The 25,673-nt window shown below is 41.6% G+C and overlaps 1 long non-coding RNA gene across 1 annotated transcript; it reads left to right on the top strand.

Moving 5' to 3' along the window:
• The first annotated feature begins 21,617 nt into the window (after positions 1–21,617).
• On the top strand, positions 21,618–22,804 carry LOC149180882 (uncharacterized). The gene is made up of 2 exons (XR_016257495.1): positions 21,618–21,875; positions 22,203–22,804. It is a non-coding gene; the product is annotated as an uncharacterized LOC149180882 (long non-coding RNA).
• The last annotated feature ends 2,869 nt before the right edge of the window (positions 22,805–25,673 follow it).

Here is a 25,673-nt window from a genome sequence, read left to right as displayed (position 1 = left end):
ATCAGGTTCCCAAAGGCGCACATCATGTTGGATATTATCCTTTAAAGACCCTATGAACACATCAATCCTATGCTCCTCTGGAATATCTTTTACCCTTATGTTCAATTTTTGGAACTCCTCAATGTGCTCCATTATTGAACCCTTTTGTTTGAGACTTATCAATTGGCTAAAAAAAGTGTTGCTTTTTGTATCCTCATAATGTGCTATCAATTCTTCCGTAAAAATTGCCCAAGTGATAAATTGTTTACGAGAACAAAGCCATTGATACCATACAAACTGATTTGGTTCCAAATATAAAGTTGCCATACGTACCTTTTGTGGGTTTTGCACATTATTGAGATCGAAGAATTGCTCCATCTGTAATATCCATGTGGCGGGATCCTTGCCATCAAACTTCCTCATATCGATTTTTGGAACATGGTGAGTCTTCGATCCAACATTAGAGTCTATGGAATCATGATTAACATTTCTTTTGTTCTCATCATGAGTTTCCTTTACTACCTTTTCACCATTAGTGACCCTTTCTTGTAGCAACTTCTTCAATTCATCCATCTTATCATCCATGCCATCAATTTTAGCGTCCATGCCATTCACTTAGCTTATGCTTTCCATGCCATCCATCTTAGCTTCCATGCCCTTTATCTTAGATTCCACGCCATTTACCTTAGATTCCACGCCATTTATCTTAGATTCCACGCCACTTATCTTAGCTTCTGTTAGCTTTTGTGAGCGTGACATTTGTTGCACTTGTTCTTGTAATTTTGATATATCATGTAGCATTTCTTCCTCTTCTTCATGAGTCATGCTAGAGCTTTCAGGTTCCTTACTAGGTGTTTGCATTTTCTTTCCTCGGGGCATCAGTTACCGATAATAATGCTTTACTATGCCCTTTGAATTCTGTTAAACCAAGCTTACACAAAAATTAAAAAAAAAACTACACACCTTTTTTCACTTTATAGAAGCCTGATATTGAATCTGATGTATCTCTGTAATTTCGGATCATCCAGTTCTGAAATTGCTATCTGTAGTAGCCTTCTGCGTCCTCTTTCCAATGCCACAAGTTTGAGCCAAATTGGATTCTCCAAGGAAGAGTTATGTGAAATCTCCCACAGTGACTTGCTTTTAGACTGGTTCAGTAGAGCGAACTTGTACGACTTGCCACGAGTCACTGTTTCAACCTTTGAATCTGAAACTCACCCACAAGAAACTACAGTCCATCCTCTTTCTGTACCTTTTTACGAAATTTCAATCCGATCCTCAGAGAGAGAGTTATGACGATTTTCCCCAGGTCACCTGTTTTGAATGTAATTCAGGAGTCTGCAAAAAGGCCAAATTCCTCAGATCATATCTCCGAAAATATTGCGCTAAAAGCTCTGAAATTTGGACCCAAAGTTCAGCGCCAATTCTTCTCAAATGGGTTTTTTTTGCGACTTCTGAAACGTTACAGAAAAAAAGTTATAGCGAAAATGCCACGATGACCTATTTGGAGCAGCGAAACCCTAGAATCCAAAGCTCTGATACCAAATGTTATGAAACCAGCTCACAAGAAGATAGAAAAGAGAGATCCACGACTTAGAATTCAGCCTCTTCGAGGGGGCAACCTCCTTTACATTACATAAATGAACAATTCTTGGATGATACAAATGACAAAACCTCCTTTCTATATATAGGAGTCTAAGGAGTCACCATGTAATCCAGCCGACCTAACAATAATAATATAAAGCCACAAAAATAACAATAGAGGGATTCTATGGGGCACAGAAATAACAATATGGGGGTAATAGGGGCACAACAATATAAATAAGGGGTATAACTACAATAGTAATGGGGTAATCACTAGTATTATAGGGACCCAACATTGATGTACTTCTTCATCCCTGGTTTTATGCTCAGGACTAGGTCGAGAGGTTTAATGATTCTATTTGTCTGAGAGGCTCTTTAGAATCCTCTCCTCTTATCACATTAATCTTTCATTATCTGTCCTCAACCACACAATTTCAACTTGTAGTTGCTGAACATTTTCAAGCATCATATTTGTTTGGTGCTACTGTTCTACACCCAACTGCACCCACACTTCTAGATTCACATCAGGATTTGGTACCGAGCCCGCTCCTCGGCCTCTAGTTCCTCTCCTCATTGCGATTTGTCTACCTAGTCACTTTCCTTCTCTATGCATATTTCAATACATTTACTATTACTATTGTTGGCTACTTGGGGCTTGACCCAGGTTTAGCAGTGAGTTTAGCCAAGCAAATCCCGGTACTACTGTCCCTTTCGACAACAATCCATGGTTCATGGATTGAGGTCTCACCCAAGGTAGTATGGGAGGGTGATGGAACCAGGTTTCTGCAACCTAGGGATGTCTAGATGAAGTCTGGAAAATTCACAAACTGATCTGCGCGCTTGGGCTACTCCGCGCAATCGACATTCCCTCGCACCTTATGCAACTATTTTCCATAGCTCTGTAAAGGGTGCGAAGAGATGATGTCTAGATCCTTTATCCTTACTGTGCCTTTAATATAGATCTTGCTTAATTATGTGGGCCCAAAATTCTTATTAATACCAATGCGCACAATCATGAACTGTAAAGAGATGCATAAATATCACAGAAACAACAACACATAATATTCCAGTGTCAACTTGTCTTTTATTAATCTTCTGTTCCAGTACAATCCCAACTCTGCCCTATGCACTCAACTATAGGGGTCCGTGCACACAACTGCGAACTCTACCAGATCTTTGCGCACTCAGCTGCAGAGCCTCTTACTACCACTGCGACCCAAGACTCGGACTTACAGACTCAGAGCGAATTCCTTATTAAAAAACCCATAATACTTCTCAAAGCTAAGACTAAGACTTCCTTTCCACTTAGAGCCTTGCTCTATTTATACAATCCCATGGTCTACGGACCATGGGTAGGTGTTACAGGGAAAAGTTTCTATGCAGAACTACTAATCCCACTAAGGTGTGGTAGCTAACTTAGAAACAAACAAAGTAAAACTACTTTCGTTTTCCTTTATGAAAGATAGATGAGAGAAGAATAAAGGAGACCAACCTCTGTCTTGCGCTTGGTTCCTTGCTCGATTCCTCTCTCTTCTGATAGTCCTTTGCTACTTGCTTCCTTGTATACTCAGCTTTACAGAGTACCTGTAGAATCAAAGCAGCATAACACTATACACGAACATGGATCTATTATCATAAACAATCTAGGATCAGATGTAAGTTGACCATACAAATGCACAAAACATAGATTACACAAGAGTATGGAGGAAAACTTGAATAGCTTTATTGATAATCAAGAAAGAGCCAAGAGAGTTACAACCAGTTGTCCTGACCCAACATCATCCTCTCAACAAGTAAGCCCTTCTTCACTTCATGCAAAGCTTAGATCACCCAACACTTTGATGTTGTCTCAAGAAACCAACAACAATTCCTTACAAGATGCAAAATTCAAGGCTCTGGATCTCTGGGATGAGGGATCCATATATAGATATCTGTAAGGGAGATGAGTCAGCTTGTGATTTGATTAGTGTCTTCCCTCTAATAGTTCATGCTTCCACTTGGAGATTGATGATCTCTTACTCATCCTTGGTCGAATTCAGAGAGGCAAGTGTCACAGGAGAAGTTTCTGGAAGATTCCATGCTTCTCCACCTCGCGGATTGACACTGCCATTTGTCTCTTCTCGCCCATCGCACCCCATAGAAGGAGTTTTTGAAATGCAACACACCCACTGAGTGTACTTAGGTGAGATGCAACGCACTTTGCCTATGGAGCAGGTGAAATGATCCTATTTTGACCAGTTCTGAGTAGTTTTTCATGGAGAACTTCTGGGAGAAGCTGTAATCAGTTGACCTTGTTCCTTTAGGGGTTGGAACAATAGTTTTAGGGACTTAGGAGCCCTTGGTTTATGGAAATTTTATGCTTGGGGTTGCAGTGTCCAAAAATGTCTATAATAGTTGCCCCCTAAGCATGAGGTCGTTAATCTTTTTTGATGTCGGGTCAAATGCTTTATCATGAGGATCCGAAGTTCTTTCAAGCTAGAAGGAGACCTGTAATAAGATACAATACAATACATTACCTTAATAATATTTTCATGATCTAGCTGAGGCGGGCATTCCCATGCTCAGCTTTATAAATTCATTTTCATGTACATAGGACAGACAATCGTCTGAGTGTAGACTGATGATTCTGGAGGAGCCATCATCCCATAGATTGGATGATTATCTGTGCAGCAATGATGTACATTTGATGTCTTTATTTTCCTGAATATATATCGCAGCCCGGATGGATGAAACTAGATCTGGGGTCTTCAATCTCGTTCGATCTTCACTCAAAGTACAAGTCGATCCATGTGAGAGATGTTCTGGAGTCGAACATGGAAAGACATCGCCTGATTACCAGCCAATGATGTAAGCTGTTAACAGGCGCGAGAGGAATCACCGATAATGATAATGATCCCCAAGGTACTGCAGTACAATTCACGTAGTGTGAATAAAGGACTTGACGTCGAACACCACGCAAAATCTTTCGGTCGAAGGCCATTGATGTAAACCTGTCGCCGGAAGTGAGAAACTTGCCATTGAGGCATGCAAGTTTCAAAGTACTGAAATGGGTGTTCCTAGATCGACTTTTTGGATAATGAGCTAATGTTGACAAGAAGCGATCCATCATAGGAGGGCCTTAATGAATCCCACATCAATGACATGGAACAGAGCAAATGATTTTAATGGAGGTGAAAACGATCTGGTGATATAAGGTTCAGGGTGGCGGTCATGAAAGAATGGAGCGTAAATGTATTGCAGTGGGTGAGACACAGGTGAATTCTCTGAGTGACTTCTCTTGAACATATCGGTGACACTGACATGATGGATTAGTATCATTAACCCCAAATGTGGATGGTGTGATGTGACTGGTGAATGAAACAACCCAACCCAACTTGGATGCGGAGCGAAAGTGTCATGTTCAAGAGCGACTTGCTACCAAAAAGTTTCTTCAATTTTTCTTCCCAATTTTTCCCCAGTCATTGCTAACCAGTACCTCTTTATTTTTTTCAAGCTTGATGAGGATAACATATGCTTGTTCTATAATTTTCCCTTCGGGCAAACCCATCGCTATGTTTTAACGAGCCTAGTGATAGTGAAACTCGTTCTTGTCTGCTATGAACAAGTTTGTCGCTATTAGGTTTTAACGAGTTTAACGACAAAGATAACTCGGTCCTTTTCAATTTTATAGAGTCTGAAAAGGGACATAAAGGAAACTCCAAAAAACCTTTTTCGTCATCTAATCCCTTAAGTCCAAAAAAGTATAAAACAATACAGAAGGGATGAATTTTCGATACTTTCAACGAGCCGAACAAAACAAACGCTCGATCTTTTTGTGTAATAATCCCTCAGGTCCAAAAAGATTAAAATCTAAAGGAGGGATAGCACTTCCGGTCCCTTTAACGAGGTGGAGTGGCCAATGGCTCGGAAATCTTTTCATATTTTATGAGTCAGTTGAAAAGAGCTTAAAGGAGACTCATCTTTGAGGAATGAGTGATAAAATTGGGTAGCAGCTGATTCCAGGTAAGGTTTGGAATTTTCCAATCACGGCAGTGTTACAAGGATGGCTAATAGGATCACTCTTCACAACTATTCTTCAAAAGGGGTAAACAATCAAATGGAGGTGAATGATCGGCCAATATAGAGTGGAGGTGATGATGGGAACCCGACCAAGGCTTTAAAGGCTGAAGTACTACATTCACGATGGTTATTTACCGGGAATTGGTTCATTTTTTATTGAGCTTAAACGCTGGGGGAAACATTTGCTCATTGCTTATGTTTATTTTTTAACGAGCATGAAGTCCACATTAAAACTGCTCGATGCGGGTTTATTTTTTAACGAGCTTGAACCCTGCAGTAACACTGCTCGTGGTGGGTTTATTTTTTAACGAGCTTGAACCCTGCAGTAACACTGCTCGTGGCGGGTTTATTTTTTAACGAGCTTGAACCCTGCAGTAACACTGCTCGTGATAAGTTTGCATGCCCCCAGCATAATAACGCAAATTGAGGTGCATGCCCCCCAAGCTTCATTGCATTTAACTCGGTGGTTGGAATGAAGGTTTACCTTTGAGATTTGGAAAGGGGATTTGTTTCATTTTTTAATGAGGTTGACACAGTAAAAGAACTATCCTCATGACTCCTTGTTTCATTTTTTAACGAGTCGACAAGAGATAAGAACCATCCTCGAAATCCACCATATTTACAGTATTTGATAGAAAATAAAAAATTGATGGATGATTAAGGTTGCTGGAATAATCTTTGTGGTAATCTGGAAGATGGGAATGATGGTGGTAATCTTCCCATGGTGCCTCTCCTAACATCATTGACTGAATGATTCCTTTGTCTGTAGAATGTACATGCGACCAAGGATCTGAAGAGGTACCATATTCCTTAGACCTATCTATCCAAGCACTCATTGAGCGTTGATTTGGGCTTGCCCCCCAGGCCAAGAAAATTGATTGCTACAATATTTCTAAAATGGCGATGATCCATGCTGACAAAATGTTTAGGAATCTTCCGAATCCATTAGATATAGAAGATTTCATATTGCAGGTTTCCACTGTGGCCACTTCTGCCAGATTACTCAGAGGCGGTAGGGAAAAAGTACCCATTAAGGAAGGGTCTTTTAGGAGACCTACTCCGATATTTTGAAGTGAATGATTGCTTCCATGGATCATTGGAATGCTTCCCGTAACTTGTGAACTGTTGGGGAGAAATGTTTGTTGGTCGATGATTGTAATTCCTCCTTGGAAGGGAAATGAAATCTTCCTGAAGTAGGTCGACACAACTGTGGCCATGGCATATATCCAGGGCCTTCCTAGTAGGATGTTGTAATCGAGGTTTCCGTCGATTACTTCAACATTAATTTCTACTGTTTTGCCTCCTAGTTCAACTTGCAAGCTACTTAAAATCCCGTATGGAGTGTATGATCATCCATCAAATGCTTTTAACATTGTTGATGATCGCGACAAGGGTGGTGAGCCTAAATTTTTCCAGCAACTCATAGACATAATACATGTAGATGCTCCCTCATCAATAATTGTTCGATGAATAGTTTTGTCAGGGGCTTTCACTTGAATAAGGAAAGCTAGTTGAGCTAGTAACTGAGGGTGATATCCTTTGTGATTAAAGGATACAAGATTGGAATCCGTTGGGTCAATCCCACCTATTACTGATAATAGATCCTGCTTTTGGGAGAGGCAATTTTGCGGTACCTCAAGTGTCGACATAGCGGACGGTGATTGGGCCAGGTCCTCTGTTGTCAAACTACTAGGTTGTTCATTAGCCTTGTTATTCGATAGCTATGGATTCCCGTAATATTTATTCCTTGTCAAAGCATCATTTTTCTGCTTTGAGATAGACAACATAAGCACTTGGGATCGGGAAGCATTTTGATTAGCAACCAGTTTGGTTCCTGGGTTTGGAAACGGATCAGTCAATACTGCTGAGGTTCTTGAACTCTTAAATAGTTTTTTAACTTCAGCTTTATGTGGACAATCTCTCATCCGATGATCCTCATCGCATATCTAACACCTTGCAGGGGGTTTCCTTTGCCCAGAAGGGTTTGCAGAAGGCTTTTCAGGAGATGACTCATCCTGCTTTTTTCTCTCCCTTTCTTTTTCTTCTTGCCCCCTGGTTGCTTCAGTTATTTGCCCTTGTCGGTCGACACGACATTTACCTCCAAGGCGAGAAGTTCTTCATTTGCATTTTGTTCAGAAATCTTACGGGCTTTCTTAGATGTAGCCTTTTTCGATTTCGTGCTTGTCGTACCTATCACGCCATCGCCGACATGAGAGTCTTTGTTTGATTTAGGAGGGGGAGGAATGGAAAAGTCGGTCTGGGAGCATCAGGGATTTTATCGTAGAGCGTGCCAGACTGAGTATAAATCAAGTCTAAATATTGTGCACGAGCGATAACTTTCTCTTCGGTGACGAATCCCCCTTTTGCCACATCTTTTGTGATGGAAGGTAATAATGAATTAATAAACCATTCAGCTAAAAGCTGATCAGGAACCGACGTTTTTACCATTCTACGACGACGTCGCCACTCATGAATATGATCGGATATGTGAGTGGCCGTTGTTTGTTTGAAATTGGTAAGAAGTTCCGTTCCCGTTTCGTACCTTATCGGTAACTGAAAATGGGTTAAAAAGGTTGTGGCTAGGGTACTGAAGTTGTCAAACAAAGCTCTGGGCAATTCAATATACCATTTTGCTGCCGGACCAGTTAACGTCCTCTAAAAAAGGCGAAGCCTAATCGAATCATTGTTTAAAGTGTTTGATGAACACCACAGATGAAAGGTCATCACATGATTCGATGGATCTCCACCCGGATTTCCATTAAATTTAGGAATATCTGACGAAAGTTTATGCAGAATCGCTGGCCACCAAGGGGCGTAGGCGATTGGATCGTTTGTTAACCGATTTAGATCCGGTAACTCTAAAGTCGCCACGAAGGGTAACTATTGATTCAGGTTAGGCAAAGCATACCCAGGATAAGATGGAATCGCCTGAGCAGTTGGTCTCTGCATACCAACATAATGCATTTGATGCTGGTAACTTTGGTAAGGTTGATGGGCATAACCATTATAGAATGGTTGATTTTGACCGTTTTGAATATACGGTTTCCCACTATTGGCAAAGATTTGTTGCTCAGATCCTTGGTATACCTGTTGGAATTGCGGTTGTTGGTATTGTACCAGCCATGGTTGTGAAGCCATGTGTTTTTGTCCAATACTGACCGTTTGACCAAGATGTGGGGTAATTGTACCCTTTTGGGCCTGTGTCATTCCACTAGTTGGCGATTGTGGTTGAGTCGCAGGGACAAGGGGTTGTTGCACTACAACCTGAGAAACCTGAGGTTGGCATACAACAGGCAGTGCTTGTACTTGCGACACTGTCACAATAGCCGACGTGGTTGGTATATTTGACATAGGTAAACATTGTTGCATCGAATACACAACTCTTGGTTGTTGAGGTAGTATCGATACCCAACCGCTAGATGTAATTCCAGCATAACCTGAATTTTGTTGTGAACTCCCGTATGGTTGTCCTCCTGGAGAAGACAATGAAAGGGTATACTGCCCCCCATATGGTGGTAATCCGATACTTAAAGGAATGGTTTGCCCTTGGGGACCGAACTGCCCAAATTGACACCCTGAAGGATCAATTTACTGAGACTCAACATAAGAGTTTCCGGATACTATTCCAGATGAACAAACAGGAATGGACCATACTGTCGAAATAGCCCCTGAGCGGGCCCCTTCTAGCGATTGAGAGCTAGTTGGGACAGATGGTATACCGGCGAACATTGTTGGAGTGACAGCAGGAAGTTCTGTCGTCACTGTGTCAGACGACACAGTCCTAGATGTCGACGGATGTTCAGACATTTCTAGTCTATCCAAAAGATTACCTAGAGATTCTACAGGAGCTTCCGATGGCGGTAGACTAATTTCTGATGAAGAAGGATACAGAGTGATCCCGACTCCAAATTGCGATGGAGTACTAGATGGAGGATCCTCTACAATCTCTTCTATAGTAATCAGACCAGGTGGAAGAGGTATACCGTCAGGTCCGTAAAATATTTTTGGTGCCGAAGAAGGTATAGGATCTGCAGCGACAGATGTTTGGGAAATAACACCTTTTGAATCAGCTATAGATGGAACTGGTTCAGTAATACAAGTGTTTACCCTCAGAATAGGATTAGTGCTACTATCCTTCGGTGGCTGCTGAACTTCTTCTGTAAAGGCAGGGATACCAGAAATGTTTGGAGTAACCGGAGTTTCCGATGGTGTTGGAACACTTGTTCTAACTTTACCAGGGGATTTGGAAACAGTTAAACGAGTTTTCTTTGTCCGTAATAGTTTCGATTCCGGAGACAAAGACGGTTGACTCGTAAGCCTCTGCGAACAACGGGGTTTCAATTGACTTTCTTCCACGATTGCAGATTACTCGATCAACTAAAAATCAAGGGGAAGTATGTTTCTGAATTAGATTAATTCTAGACGCTTTGACACAACTTGTTTTTTCAATTTTTAAGAGTCGAGAAAAAATAAAAGATGACTCTAGTCGCCTTCGATTTTTAATGAGCTTGAAGTGACAAGTGCTCAGATGGACCTTTTTCGTTAAGGAGTCTGAAAAGGAACGAAAGGGACTGCTCTTGAAATCTAGACAGAGGGATTACCAAACCAATCACAAAACTGCAGAATACTTTTTACGATACGACAGTCAATCTTCCCGAATGCTGTGTTCAGTGCATTACAATCGATAGGGCGGCAGACACGGCTTCCTATGGATAAAGGATTAAGCCTATTGTGGTCTCCCAAAATATACTCGACGGTACGTGGGAGCACAAGTCCGTACTGGCACTTATCCTCTCAAAGTGGAGGAATCACCCAACCAACAGTGAAAACAACAGTTACCAGGAATACGTCTCTAGCCTAGACTTCTAGATGTTGCGCGTTAGGTTCCAAAGCATTGTTAGATTCATTAAAATTATTTTATAGTTGATCTTGCTTAAGAAATTTTCCTTTCAGGTTCACCGCGTGATGTAGATGTACAATTCCTAAAATGCAATCTAAGATGATAAACAGTCTTTTTATCTTCTTTCTGCAATGAAAATCCTAGCTACTAAGGAAAGAGAGATAGTATTCTTTCAGCAAAGAGCATAGAGCACACACTATATGCACTATCCTAAATCAAACCAATCAAACAGTCTAAATGAAAATGCACATGAATGTATTTGTTTTCAACCTTCTTAATATGTGAATGATAAAAATAAAGCTAATGCACAAATCTGAATTATTTTTCAAAGCGACAATTACTAACAAGTTTCTTTTCAAAATCAAAATGAAGACAATGACAACACTTTGCGATTTGGAAATGAAAACTTGCTTTCGACACTAGAAAAACTACTAATTCAGATCAAATACAATAGTAACAGGGTAATCGACTATCAAGAGCAATCAGATTCTCTTCTATGACCGAAAACGACACTTGCGACACTTTCAAATCAAGAAACGACAGTACAATTACGTTACTTCTTTGCAAAGGAGAACTGAAAATGACTCAAAAAATACACAAAAACATTTACAGTTCTTTGCACAATGGAGGCGGAATAACAACAAGGAAAGGGGTTTCAAACAGAGGTGTACTGACTACAGGCAGCAAAACTCCTGAATAGATCTAAAAAGAGTGAACACAGAAACCAAAATTTAGGAACAATGTCTAGTCTGATCAGTGCACCTGTAACACAGTGAATTTGAAATGAAACTCACCTTCTACACTCAGGAAGTGCACTGAATTTGAGATTCACAGAACAAACAGTGCGCTGGACGAGGGACGAGACTTTGCTTGGGTTCCAGGTCACAGTTTGCAGTTCAGTTCAGGGATTTTGGCTGAGCAAGTGGTAATCAGTAAATCAATCACAGGGGTAGATCCAAGGAGGTTACTAGAGCCACCATAAGGGCAATTAGGGAGTTTGTAAATCAGTTGTTTAATTCATAAACAAAACCTGGAGATTGACTGAAGTGGCATTTATCTACTTCACATTTTCATAGCAAATGCAGTTCGAAGGCTACCTGGCTCAACTTCAGGCTTCGTCTGTAAGTTTATAAAGTAAACAAATGTAGATAAACAAACAACCTAGTCACTCCCACTGTGGTCGCCATTTTGTTACAGGGAAAAGTGTCTATGCAGAACTGCTAATCCCACTACGCTGTGGTAGCTACCTTAGAAACAAACAAAGTAAAACTACTTTCGTTTTCCTTTATGAAAGATAGATGAGAGAATAATAAAGGAGACCAACCTCTGTCTTGTGCTTGGTTCCTTGCTCGATTCCTCTCTCTTCTGATAGTCCTTTGCTACTTGCTTCCTTGTATACTCAGCTTTACAGAGTACCTGTAGAATAAAAGCAGCATAACACTATACGAGAACATGGATCTATTATCATAAACAATCTAGGATCAGATGTAAGTTGACCATACAAATGCACAAAACATAGATTACACAAGAGTATGGAGGAAAACTTGAATAGCTTTATTGATAATCAAGGAAGAGCCAAGAGAGTTACAACCAGTTGTCCTGACCCAACATCATCCTCTCAACAAGTAAGCCCTTCTTCACCTCATCCAAAGCTTAGATCACCCAACACTTTGATGTTGTCTCAAGAAACCAACAACAATTCCTTACAAGATGCAAAATTCAAGCCTCTGGATCTCTAGGATGAGGGATCCATATATAGATATCTGTAAGGGAGATGAGTCAGCTTGTGATTTGATTAGTGTCTTCCCTCTGATAGTTCTTGCTTCCACTTGGAGATTGATGATCTCTTACTCATCCTTGGTCGAATTCAGAGAGGCAAGTGTCACAGGAGAAGTTTCTGGAAGATTCCATGCTTCTCCACCTCGCGGATTGACACTGCCATTTGTCTCTTCTCGCCCATCGCACCCCATAGAAGGGATTTTTGAAATGCAACGCACCCACTGAGTGTACTTAGGTGAGATGCAACGCACTTTGCCTATGGAGCAGGTGAAATGATCCTGTTTTGACCAGTTTTGAGTAGTTTTTCATGGAGAACTTCTGGGAGAAGCTGTAATCAGTTGACCTTGTTCCTTTAGGGGTTGGAACAACACTTTTAGGGACTTAGGAGCCCTTGGTTTATGGACATTTTATGCTTGGGGTTGCAGTGCCCAAAAATGTCTATAACAATAGGCCAACTCATTCTGTATTAATTTACATTATTTTAGGGTGGACAACCCTAGACTTTCACGCTCCGCGCCCGCATTTTGCGGGGTCTTTACATTACATTGACCAACTCGGGCTTTAGGCCCAAAAAACATGCTATGGGGGGATTCACCGCCCAACAGGCCCCAACACAATCATCGTGACTCGTCCTGAGTCACTCGGCTAGTGCGGTGATCTTCACATGGAGTTCATCCAACAACCTCTGTGCTTCGCTTACATCCACAACACATTCTTCGATTTTCCGTTGTACCAGTTGTGTGTGTATCTCCGATGCTTTGTTGTCAGGTGTAATTCCTTGTCGAAGTGCATATATACCTTGCATCTGTGCCAGCTTTCCCTCGATCTTGGCGGTGACCGTGAATGCTTCCATGAGACAAGGCTAGATGCGCGCTTTAAGCACTGATTCTTTCTGGTGCACGGCGTCCACCTGTTCCTTTAGAGCCTGGGCCTCCTTCATCTTGGCAAGTCATTGAGTAAGGGCGACCATCTGTGTGGTCCCCCTGATATTGTCATATGCCTGTTGTAACTGCCATGCTTCTGTCTCCAGACGCTGTATGGCTGGATCTTCCTGCAACGAGGTGAGCGTGAAGAGGGACTGATCCAACAATCTCGTGCAGTCCTATATAGCGTGCTCTATCGCTTCCAACCCCGATTAAATGGCACGATGGCGCTGCTCTCTGACTTCCGAGGGTGTAGAGGGCTGCGCCTTCATCCGCAGCTCAACGATCTACAAGTTCAGCTCCAATTGAACCTTCGCGGCCTCTTCCTGGGCCTTGTGGACTCCAGCCACTAGTTGGTGAATCTTTTTTGCTGTTGGGAGTACCACTAGCAGGACCAACTCTGGTATGTCGCTATAAGCCTCCTCCATGGCTTGTTCCAATCCCTGGGTTTGTACGACAAAGTTGTCGCACTATAGGCTGAGCTGTTCTAAATTTACCTTCTTCTCACTCAAGACTTGGAGGGCGCGGCCTTCCCTGGCGCGAAGCTTAGCAGTTACCCCATCCTGTAGTTGGTATAGGATTTCTTTGGGAAGGGCGGCCAAATTCAACCCCTAGCCCTTCACTTGACTTTCCATGGCCCAGTTGCCCTCAACTGCGGCTAAGACTGCGCCTTTTGGTAACACCAAAGTGTTTGCTGTGTGGGTGTGCAACATCTGCTTGGTTTCGAAGGTACCTACCGCAATGTGTGGTGTCATCATTCCTGGAGTTCGCACCTGTAATGCCTGCAACTGTGCTCTGAGCGCCCCCAACACCATTGTTTGCTCCGACATTAATTATTCCAAAGCATCCTTTGTCTTTGAGACCTTTGGATTTTTCCGCGGGACTAACTCCTCCTGGATGCGCGGCCCCTTGAGTTGAGTCGATGTCGGTGTCGGGTTCGTGTGTTCCTCCGTTTGATCCTCCACCTGTATGTCATGTTTTGTGGACATTTCTTGGCTTCCCTCGAGCTCTCTGACTGGCGCAGTTATAGTCTCTACCGTCTGTGTTGCTATTGCTACCTCAGCAGCCTTCCGCTGCGTGGCCGCTTCTTCCTCTTGGCACCTTCTTTCCGCCAGCTATGCGATGCACAGTTTTGTATCCTTCTTTCACTCCTGTGTTGCGATCTTTTCCATTTCTGCCAAGTTCGGGGCACGCCACTCCGGAGGCCAGGACTCCATTACCCCAAATATAACATCATCCATTGTGATGAATGGGAACTTTTCCAATGTTCGCACGGGATCTTTGCGTGCCTGGATATACAAGTTATGCATATCCACCTTAAAATTTATCACGCCCTATAAGCTGTTATGGACTGTAGGGGACATGCGCGACCTGCAATTGATCCATGTTCGTATGCTTGCCTCTACGAAAACCCAAAACACCTTTAGCTCACGAACCCTTGTTTTGTCTTTCGTTGCCCAGAGCGAGGTGTACCGCATGGCTTCGGGTAGGTCACCCTCAATCGTGGGAAACTGGCTATCCTTTGGTAGTTCTCCTGCGACCAACAATATGGATAAAAGAAACCACGCATAGTGGAAAGTCTTACCCTGCTCCTGGGCCTCCCTGTAGTTTGTCAAGAACTCGTTACAAAGGAACTGCGCCCAGTTGAACTGGACCCCCTCTGCACATTGCTCTTCCAATGCAATTACAATCGTTGGCACTTTGTCTGCGCGACATTTCCTCATCAGCTTGCCGGCCAGCATTTGGGTGGCTACGCGCACCCCTTGGTCCTTGATGCTGGCGATTGCATACCCTCACTTCCTCTTCTCCAGCTTATATTTGGCCTTCATAGCTTCTGTGAGGGCCAAGTCGCTGCTCTTCCCTGCTATGGCTACAGGGTGATTTCCATTGATGGGCAGCCGATAAATCTGGTGGATTATATCGGCCATGATGGGAATTGGCTCCTCTAGCCAAAGATACCCATCATGTACTAGGCATAGTAGTTGCTGGATGACAAAAATAGTGACAGGCGCATGGTGGTAGTGGGGTATCCATTGTAGATGGAGAAGCCCAGCCTTCTCTACACCGCGTAAGCATTTCTGCTGCAGTAAGTTCTCCGTGGCCAACTGTGGGAACTTCTCACTGTCTGCGAGGTCTTAGTCTTCGAACTTCATATTAGGTACCCGTTCCATTGGTGGACCTTCAAACCTTATGTCATCCATAATGAGCGGGGTCTGGAGCACACTCTTCGTGGCCTCCAGGCCCTTCGATATCTTGGCTTTCCCCTTCCACGTGGGGATGTAGGGGGTAACTTTATCGCTGATGGCACTTGGGAGCCAGTCTTCACCTCATCGTCTTGCGCTTCAATTTGGGTGATCAGAGCTTGCAAATCCTGCTCCTTTTCCTCAGTTTCAAGGGTGATAGCTTTGCCCTTCTCTTTCATCGACAATTTACTAAACTGTGGGTTCCGTGGTGATACCCCAACTAGCCCCATTGTTTTCTTGTCCTTCTGTGGTCCCGGCGTGCAGGGTAACTTTAGGACCTCTGGTGCAGTTGTCGCCTCTCCAAGCTCCTCTTGGGTCATACGGGGCTCTGGGGTAACTTCCACGAATTGCACCTTGGTTCTCGCAGTCGTCATTGTGTCTACACTGGATCCGTTCAGTCGCGTACTCAAGGGTGGAAAGAGTGCTTGGTGCTCAATGCTCTATATTGGATCAAATATTAAACAACCAAGTGTTGCCTCAAGGCTATCCCAAGGGATTTTATAGTATTGCTTGAATTTGTATTCGACCATTCCCTCCACTTCTGAGTCATTAATACCTTCTTGGCGGCAGATCGTCCCGAATCTAGCTCTTAATTCCTGTCTTAATTGCCCACCGCTTGCTCCTTTCTGCCTTAAATTTGACCTCTTATCATGAACAGTGACATCAACGATCACCTCCCAGCCTACTCGCGTAGCAGCACAACCCCTTATGCGCGACCGTGACCGCTGGGACATACTGACCCTGCGCATAACCTCCTTCCCACGTAGCTCTCCTACAGACTCGTTTATAGTCCCGCACTCTCTTTCAACTGCGTGGAGAACTGAGACTATGCGTCCTATAGATAGTTAGGTGGTCGCACCCGTGGTGCGAGGCTTCAAATCACCTTTCAGCCCGGTCCATGAGCCACCCTTAGTTATCCTCACGCCAGTCAGCGCCTCGCATTCTTCCCTATGTGGTGCGCTTCCTTGGTTGCTTTGTCTGATAAGGTGTGGCCGCAACCATGGTAGTATGGCCAAAAAATTTTGGCAACAATATTCTAGTGCAGTGGTAGGGCTGCCCATACGTGGCCCCATCCTTCCGTCGACGTGTAATTCTTGTGCGATGTTGGTTTCTAGTTTTTTGATATCTACATCCATTAGTCTACTTTTCTACTTCAGTCGTACCCGATCTTCTTCGAGTTCGCAAAGCTCAAGGTTCCCTTTCTGAATTGCTTCTTAAATCTGCATATGTTCGTTCTCGTGTGGCTACATAATATCTTCGCTCTGGTCCTCGTGTGTTGTCACACTTATGGAGTCGTTGCGTGAGGATTTTTTCCAAAGCTACGGCCTCAACTCTGCTTGTCGTCTTTGGAATCATTTTTGTGCCCAAGTTTTTGTATATGGCCTTATAGGCCCATCGGACTGCTGGCACGTGCAGGTCCTAATCATTTCGTCCCACCTGGTAAACTCTGTTCATGATTCCGCATAGCATTGTGAATGCTCCGATGTGGAATATTTGTGGTGTGCAGTGCTTTTCCTGCTGCTGCTGCTGGTTCGGCGTGTCGATCCTTAGTATGGGATGTGCTTGCACAACACACGACTGCACCCATTGACCCAGGTGGGCATGCAAGCTTCTTCGTCTTGGCTGACCAGCTCTCTTTTGACATTGTGGACTTCTAAACCGTAAGTGCATCCGTCTTCTATATTCACGTTAGTTTCCAATAGTCTTCTAATTTGTACTCCACCATCGTGCGGGTGTCGTGCACAACGCCCATGCCAGTGCACCGTACCGCTACTGTTTCAGTACTGCTCTTTCAAATTTGTCTAAGAATTCATCCACCATTGTTACTCCATCATATTTTGGCAATTCCCTTGCTTCTGTTGTCACACACTGCAATGATCTAATCGTCGTGTTGCAATTCAGCATTGTCACCTCATGCAACTAGTTCTGCCAGCGTTCTACTTCTTCATCTGAATCCAAAGTACAAGAATTGTCACGTTCCCATGAGATTCTCCCATTTTCATTCAGGTTCACCTGATCCTGGTCTTGCATCGTTATTTGGTAAATGCAATCTAGCTCATCATCATTGTCATCGTCACGCACAGGTTCAATGTAGCGTGCTCCTTCAGCTGGATCTAGCGGAACTACTACGCGTATGGAATTGTTCTCAAATATCATCTTCCGCTTCTTCAGGTTGATAACTCCATTCATATCAGTGGCCCAATCTATTCCTAGCAACACAGGATAAGGATTGTTGTCATCAACAATATCTATTACTTCAAAGTCCGTCTGCATGCTCGCGCCTTCGATATCAATTTTTACCCCTTGCAACCTCCCCATAGGCAAAATCTTCTGTTGGTTCACCATTCATAATTGAATAGGAGACCACTGCAATGTGGACATGCCCAGGCATTCCCATGTATGCTTTGGTAACACATTCGCGTCTAAACCCAGGTCCAAGATTACCTCATCCATTTCGTATTCACCAATCTGCGCTGTCAATCTCATCTCCCTCCCAGTGCACAATGTATGCTTTTCCAGTTTTCGGACTACGCGTGGTTCACCTGACCCTGTGCACCTAGTAATCAGCTCTTGTAGTCCTTTAACTGCTTTATTGTCGCACAGTAGCTTCATGCATGTCTCTAAAAAGGTAGTAAGCATAGAAGGATCCATTCCTGGCTCTGGTTGATCCTTACTACCTGAAGTAGAGGCCTTCGCAAAGCTCTTCTTAGCTTCCATAAATGTCTCCTTTGCGCGTTCCAAGTCAAACTCAGGTTCCTTTGTAGGAGCCTTGTGAACCCATGTATCTTCCTCGGGCTACTTCCCCTTATCTTCCCTTGTGATCACGTCGCTTTTGAGCACCATATTCACATTTGGGTCTTCTTCACATGGTTCAGACCTCATCATTTCTATATTTTGAGTCGGAGTAGGGTGAAGCACTCCTTTCTCGTGCATCTGTGCGATAAATGTAGGAAAATCTACTGCTTCATGATCGAGCTGAGCACAATATGAACAAGATATTCTCATTGGGTTGGTACAATCGCGAGCGTAGTGCCCTGGTCCTCCGCAATTATAACAGATTAACTATCTGCGGCCCCTTCCTAGCCCCATTCCTCCTTGTCCTCGACATCAGCCCTGAAATCCAGCGCGCGTCATCCCTGCAGTTGGATCGAGGCCTCATGTTTCTATCCGCTCCATCATTAACTTGTATATGTGACAAGTATGCTCGTTGTGGCCCACCGATCTATAGAAATTACAAAACAGCTACTACAGAGTTTGTGTATACTTATGCAACAGATGACTATTGTTCGTCGTGTGTTTTCCTCCTATCTGACAGATCGCGCACCATAACACGGGTGTCATACTCGGCCCTACCTGTGCTTCTGGGCTCAATGGCATCGGTCCCCCTCCTACCAAGTAGTTCACAAATACCAGACAGTGGTCCTTGTCATGTCCGTGGCCTTTGCGTTTTATGCACCACACTTCCTCGTGTGCCTCTAGCCGTGGTTCCCTATTCTGCTTCAAGCTCTGCATTTCCAAGCATAGATTTTGTAGTTGTGCGTGGATTTGTTGGACTCCCAACCCCAAATCCTGTATCGGTGTTTCATGCAACCTCATCGCCATTTCCAACGCTTTTGCCTGGGTTGAAAGCTTCTGCTGTGACAACGTCGTCCTCAGGTGCGGCGTCAAAGACACCACAAACCATGCGTGGTGTTGCGCATCCGTTAGCATCATATTAGCCTCGCAAATCGTACTCTTCAGCCACTGATCTAGATCCCATGGGGTCTTTCCTGGAAGCATTGCGATCTCTTTAAATCCGATGATTGACTGTGTCTCTAATTTCGATCGGCTAAATTCTTTGTTCAGCGCATTTTGGATCTCCGTTATTCTTACATTTGGGTGATCATTAGAGTGATTGATATACCATGTCAGCACGCGATCCTGCAACGTGCTCACTAATGTGGCCTTCTTAATGTGGTTGTTCGTGACCCCTTGTGCTTCCCACACTGCTCTTACCACGAACTAGAACTGGTCTGGATCCTCATTCCCTATTCCTTTGAATACAAGTATCTTGATCGCGCTCGCCATGCTGAAATGCGGGTTTGGTGGAGGTGGGATGGGTGAAGATGGAGCTGAAACAAGTGCAGCGGGAGATGGCATAAGTGGAGGTGATAACTGCGGAATGCGTTGCCTTATCAAACTAACCGCACTTCTTGGAGAAACCCGAGTGTGCTCTTCCTCACTCTCTCACGAAGGTGAAATTAAGGGACTGTTTCCTAATCCTTCGTTACCTTTGTAGATCTTTCTGCTCCACGTCATTCCAAACATTAATGTATTTGCATCACCCATTTTTCACATAACAACAACTTAATCCAGGTATTCAGGGATTTAGTGTACCTACCTCGCAGTCCCTTGAGAAAGCATCGCTCTGCTTCGCTGTAGGTCACGGTCGTGTCTATTGCAAATTCAATGATAAATCCACCTATTATCCGATCGAGCCAATGGTCCACAGTTCGTGCGATCTTATCTTCTGATGTTTCTAGTCTGCGCACTAACTTCGGAGTCCACACTATCGGTTGATCGAGATTTTACCTTCCCTGGCTGTCACCTAACCTCGTGATCCACTCATGCAGTTCATAAGAGAAAGACACGAAGAATATTTCGTGGATTTCTGTATATACGTAGCGATCCAGCCACCTCTTCTCAGATATCTGCGGAGTTTTGTTTTCCTGTGTCACGAATTCGTGAATCTTCTTGTCCAACCACTCTTCAATTTCCTCCTTTGTAGGGTTCCAATAGCACGACATCAGACATCCCTTAGGTAGATCCCAGTCTCAGCAACGGAACCATTTGTTGGCTACTTGGGGCCTGACCTAGGTTCAGTGGTCAGTTTAGCCAAGCAAATCCCAGTACTACCGGCCCTTTCAACAACAGTTCGCGGTGCGCAGATTGAGGTCTCACCCAAAGTAGTATGGGAGGGTGTTGGAACCAGGTTTCCACACCCTAGGGATGTCTGAATGAATTCTGGGAAGTTCACAAACCGATTTGCATGCTTGCACTGCTCCACACAGCCGTCAGTCCATCGCGCCTTATGCAACTGTTCCACGTAGCTCTGTAAAGGGCGCGAAGAGATGTTGTCTAGATCCTTTATCCTTACTGTGCCTTTATTATAGATCTTACTTAATTATGTGGGCCCAATATTCTTATTAATCATTCAATATTTATAACCAGTGCACGCAATCATAAACTGTAAAGAGATGCATAAATATCACAGAAACAACAACACATAGTATTCCAGAATCAACTTATCTTTTATTAATCTTCTATTCCAATACAATCCCAACTCCGCCCTGTGCACTTAGCTGCAGGGGTTTTCACACACAGCTGCGGATTATAGTAGGCCTTTGCGCACTCAACTGCGGATTATACTATGACCCAAGACTCGGACTTACAGACTCAGAATGAATTCCTTATTCAAAATCCCATAATACTTCTCAAAGCTAAGACTAAGACTTCCTTTCCACTTAGAGCCTCGCTCTATTTATACAATCCCATGGTTTGCGGACCATGGGTAGGCCAACTCATTCTACATTATTTTACATTATTTTATGGTGGACAACCCTAGACTTTCGCGTTGCGCGCCCGCATTTTGCGGGGTCTTTACATTACATTGACCAACTTGGGCTTTAGGCCCCAAAAACATGATATGGGGAGATTCGTTGCCCAACAACTATCATTTCCCATTCAGACCACAATATTGAGAACTGAGCTCTAATACCACTTGTAACCTATCTAATCATCAACCCATAAGAAAAATCATTTCACTTTTACCTAAGATCAAGTATCTAAACAGTACATGATACTTTTCAACCTAGGTGCAATAACAGTTATAATATTTCACATTGTATAAGGTACTTTTGGATTTATTTATGATTATAGTCGAATGTGTGATTATCAACACCATATATATATTATGAAACATTCATGCTATGTTTAATTCTCATCCACTTTGTAATTCCAACTATCTAACCTTAAAATCCAGCAGATTAATTTGTTTACCTTGGAACTTGGTTTCATATAGAATGAGGATATCTGACATAAATTTGTATGTGATTATGGTTAAATGAATACACTATAATAATTTGTACTTGGTGAAACCATTAGACTACACAAGAGCTAAGAAATGATCTTGGAACTTTCTCGAGCCCTAACAAGCGTTAGTTGCACTCGACTGACAAATGGTTTGCTCTCCATCGCAAGATGAAGGTTTAGTGGATGGTTCAGATCTATCCCTCTACGATTAGGGTAATTGACATACCCCACCCTTCGTCCAAACCCTCATTCCATTATGTCGTCACCTATGAAGTCGCTCTGCAATTTGGCGATTTGTCTCCAACTTCAGCTATTTCACACTTCTGCTACAAGGAGGTAAGCTTTTGTACAACTCTGCGTTGATTTTGGTTTCTCCTTTCCTTATTATCGAAAGAAACTAAATGATTTTATCCTTATTCTATTCTATATGATAGAAATTTTTCCTATTCTGCATTGTTCTCCTCTGAATGACAAAGATCCATCTTCTTACATTTATTTCAATGCTACAGTGCTTTATACTTGCATACAAGGAGAAGCAAGGGTTTTCTGACTGTGGCTTTAAGTCAATAATTTATTCAAGGGTTATTATGAGTTTTCCAATTGTACCTAAAGTTAATAGATTTGTTGTTGTTCTATTCATTTCTCCCTTTTCTTTTACTACAGGTCGGGTGAATCCACATTCCCAGTCTTGGCTTATGTCTGAAATTCGATGTGGTCCTCCCTTTCTCAGGTATTTATGATGTTCAAAGGTTCCTTGGGGAGTTTAAAGGTTGCACAGTATAATTTTAAGGTTGCTATGGGTTATATAGTCATGGCATAATTTCTTTGTTTTCAAGGTTTGCATACCCTTATGGCCCAACTGGGCATCTATTCTAGCTCACGTGAGGGTTGCTGAAATCTTGTTTCTGAGTTCAGGTTCTTTCACCCGACTCTTGAGCTCTTTTGGTTTTTTCCCATTCCTCTCGACATTGTTTTCCAGGAAATCTCTTACAGAAAAGTGTGCTAAGTTTATGTACTAGGTTCCAGTGAATTTTGTTTTTAGTTGTATCAAGGGTTTCTAATTTTTTTTTGAAAACACTACAACATAGAAAAGGGTATTTCGAAACCCTTGTATCATATTACAAAAGAGACAGTTTTTATTTGCTTTCCCTAAATAGCAGGTGTAGAACATGTCTCAAAGTTTCTCTTATATTTGGAAATTATCTTTATGAACTCGACTGGTTTAAAATTTATCAATATATCTGAGAATTCCTTCCTGGTAATTTTATTATGCGTTCCAAGTCCAAAATTTACAGTTAGAGTTGGTTAGCAATCTTTGTTCTTCTCTACTTCTCTTTTTTTAATTTCCCATGTGTTGGTATTTTCGTTTCTTGGATAAGGGTTTCCTTTGTAACACTTTCTGCATATTCCACCTAATGATCTTGGCCCTTTTATTAAACATAAATGTATAAGGCTTCCTTACCAATTTTCTACTCATTAACTTCAGTAAGAAAATACTTGTCATTGTAGACAAATTTGTAGGTAAATGTGGGTATTTTCTTTTCTAATTAAAACCGACCACCCAAAGCTTGGTCTTTACCCTTACAAGTGACTAACAGTTTTCTTGGAAGTAACCAATCCCATATTTCTTAAACTGGGGTAATCTGCGGTGACTGGGGAAAAAATGTTACTGGATTTTCCTTATACTATTTGTACTCTGGCACATATAGTTATTTTACCTACATTATCTAGTATTATAAGAAGTATGTATTCTATACTCTCGCATTAAATATTACAAATAATTTTCATTCTACACTTGGTGCTTTAAAAAGCAAATTAGCTTGTTTCCATAGTCCTTCTATTAATTTTCTTTCTTATCATTGTTTATAATGTTTACAATAATGTATGGAAATTAAGAAAAACACATGATATTCTCTTTTTCTTCTTTCCTACAGGATTAAAAGTAAACACTTAGGAAATTATATTTTTCTTTTGCTTCTTTCATAGAGATACTTATATGTGCTGAAGATACCAAAAGGTCTCACCACGCAACCTTGAGACTGACGATTATGCCATGTCTCTCCCGGAGGCTTTCTTCCAGACAGTTAAGGAAGGAATTTCCAATTTTTGGTAACCGATATCTAAACCTCAGGACCCCTAGTACAGTCGAGGAGGGTTCCACTAACTTTCTTATTCATCTCAAGAACACCTCTACAAGTAGAGTTCTGCTTTTGGCATTAGAGTGATCGATCTTTGTCCTTCGCTCCAATTCCTCCAGCTTCTCCCTTAGCCATCCTCAGATATTTCCATTGAGAGTCCCTTTTCTCTCTAAGAAGGAGAGGAAACCAAGAACCCTAACTGATTCTAACTGCCTGGAAATTAATAAAGAAATAATAATATATTATTTAATTCCTTCTTTATTTTGTTCACTGTTTTTGGTTAACAACCGTGACCCTTTTAGTCATTATATCATTCTCATACATAGTCTTTAAATAATTTCCTCTTTACTACCAGTTTAGCAATCATCCAAAATCTACTAAGTTATAACAGATAAAAGTATTTATCTATCTAATAATTAATTCAACAATGGGGTGTTAAATTTTGTTAGATATTTTTAATGAGCCGAGAAGCTCATTCTACAATCCAGTATGAGGAGAAAGTGTAATTTAGTGCGTGTTGAACTTGGAGTCACATGTCTCTTAAAAAATACTTTAAATGAAAAATATTGTCAACTATAATAAAAACATAAATAATTATACATATTTGGTTAGTTTTAATTAAAATCATTATAAAACATTACTAATGACATTCTTAGTGTGCTCACTTGATTCTTTGATATTTCACTTTCACTCTTCAAGTAATAAATAAAATATTTCCATATATATTGTGAATAATATAATTTTATATATTTTCACATAGATAAAGTATGAAGAAAAAAACAACACTTGTATTTCTCATGTAAATATCCTTCTCTCTCTCTCTATATATGTGTGTGTAGCTTAGTCAAATATTTTAATGTGAGGAAGGAAAAAGTAATTAAAGGTCAAATAATTTAGTTATTTCTTAATAAGAGGAAAATGTGTAACTCGTTCATTTTTTAATATAAAATATTATTAATAATAAATTAATGGTCTATATAGAGATGAAAATCTCTTGGCTTGTAAATCTTTTTTCAAGGTTTGCATTCTAAAAAGACCCTTGCATATAATGAGATTTGATCCATGGTTAAGATGAATCTATACTAGTGTTATATAAAATAAAGATAGAAAATGTTACTTTTTGGTTAAGATAAATAAATGTTGAGATGAAAAGTAAAACTAAAATAATTTAGTCATAATTTAATTAATGGATAATTGAAATATTTTAGGCATAATTTAATTAATAGATATTTTTGTGAATGTGAAGATACAATTTTGGTATTATTTTCAGCACGAAAAAAAACTATATATTTGTATTATAATCCATGATTGATATACATATGCAATGTAGATTGAAAACATATCCCACTTTGAAACTGAACCAAATAATGAAAATTTTCTAGGATACATACCCAGAAACTGAGTGGATATCAGATGTGAGAGGGATCAAGAAATTTTTTTTCAGAATCTGCAATGTATGTTGCAAATAAGGAAGAAGTACCTACACTGCTAGAACTATCATGTATGGATAAGACAATTATAAAAAAACCAAAATTTTCTACCATTCTTTAATGCTATATGCCCTGAAAATGAAAATCCTGGATGTGGTAGATATTGTTGTCCACCTTTATCTGCATTCTCCATAAACCTTGGGGCGAGGTTAGACCCATTTTAGATAAAGCATCATCGCATCATCCTTTTTGTTTTTTTTCCTCTCAATATGAGAAATAGAATAGTCCCTCATGTTGTTCCATAATGCTGCAATCCTGTCCAACCATCCAGCAAGATGAATGTTTTTTATGTGTTGCTTTGACAAAACATGGTTGGCGTAATTACCTTGGAATCTCCATAGATTTGTAGGTTTGGAATATCAAGAAAATTGCTGAAGGAGAGAAGACTAGCTAATGCCACTGCTTCATCTCTGTTGTTTGTCTCTAGACCAGCATTCCAATAGATTTCTATAGCTTGTGTATTTGATGTTCTGATGTAAACACCACATGCACAAGTTCCTTGTTGA

This window comes from Pinus tabuliformis, chromosome 3_2 (genome assembly GCF_031772625.1).
Source record: "Pinus tabuliformis cultivar Carrire ecotype Pingquan chromosome 3_2, CPIR1, whole genome shotgun sequence".
NCBI classification, from domain to species: domain Eukaryota; kingdom Viridiplantae; phylum Streptophyta; class Pinopsida; order Pinales; family Pinaceae; genus Pinus; species Pinus tabuliformis.
Note: the sequence above shows the minus strand (reverse complement) of the source record. Positions and strands in the feature narration are given on the sequence as shown.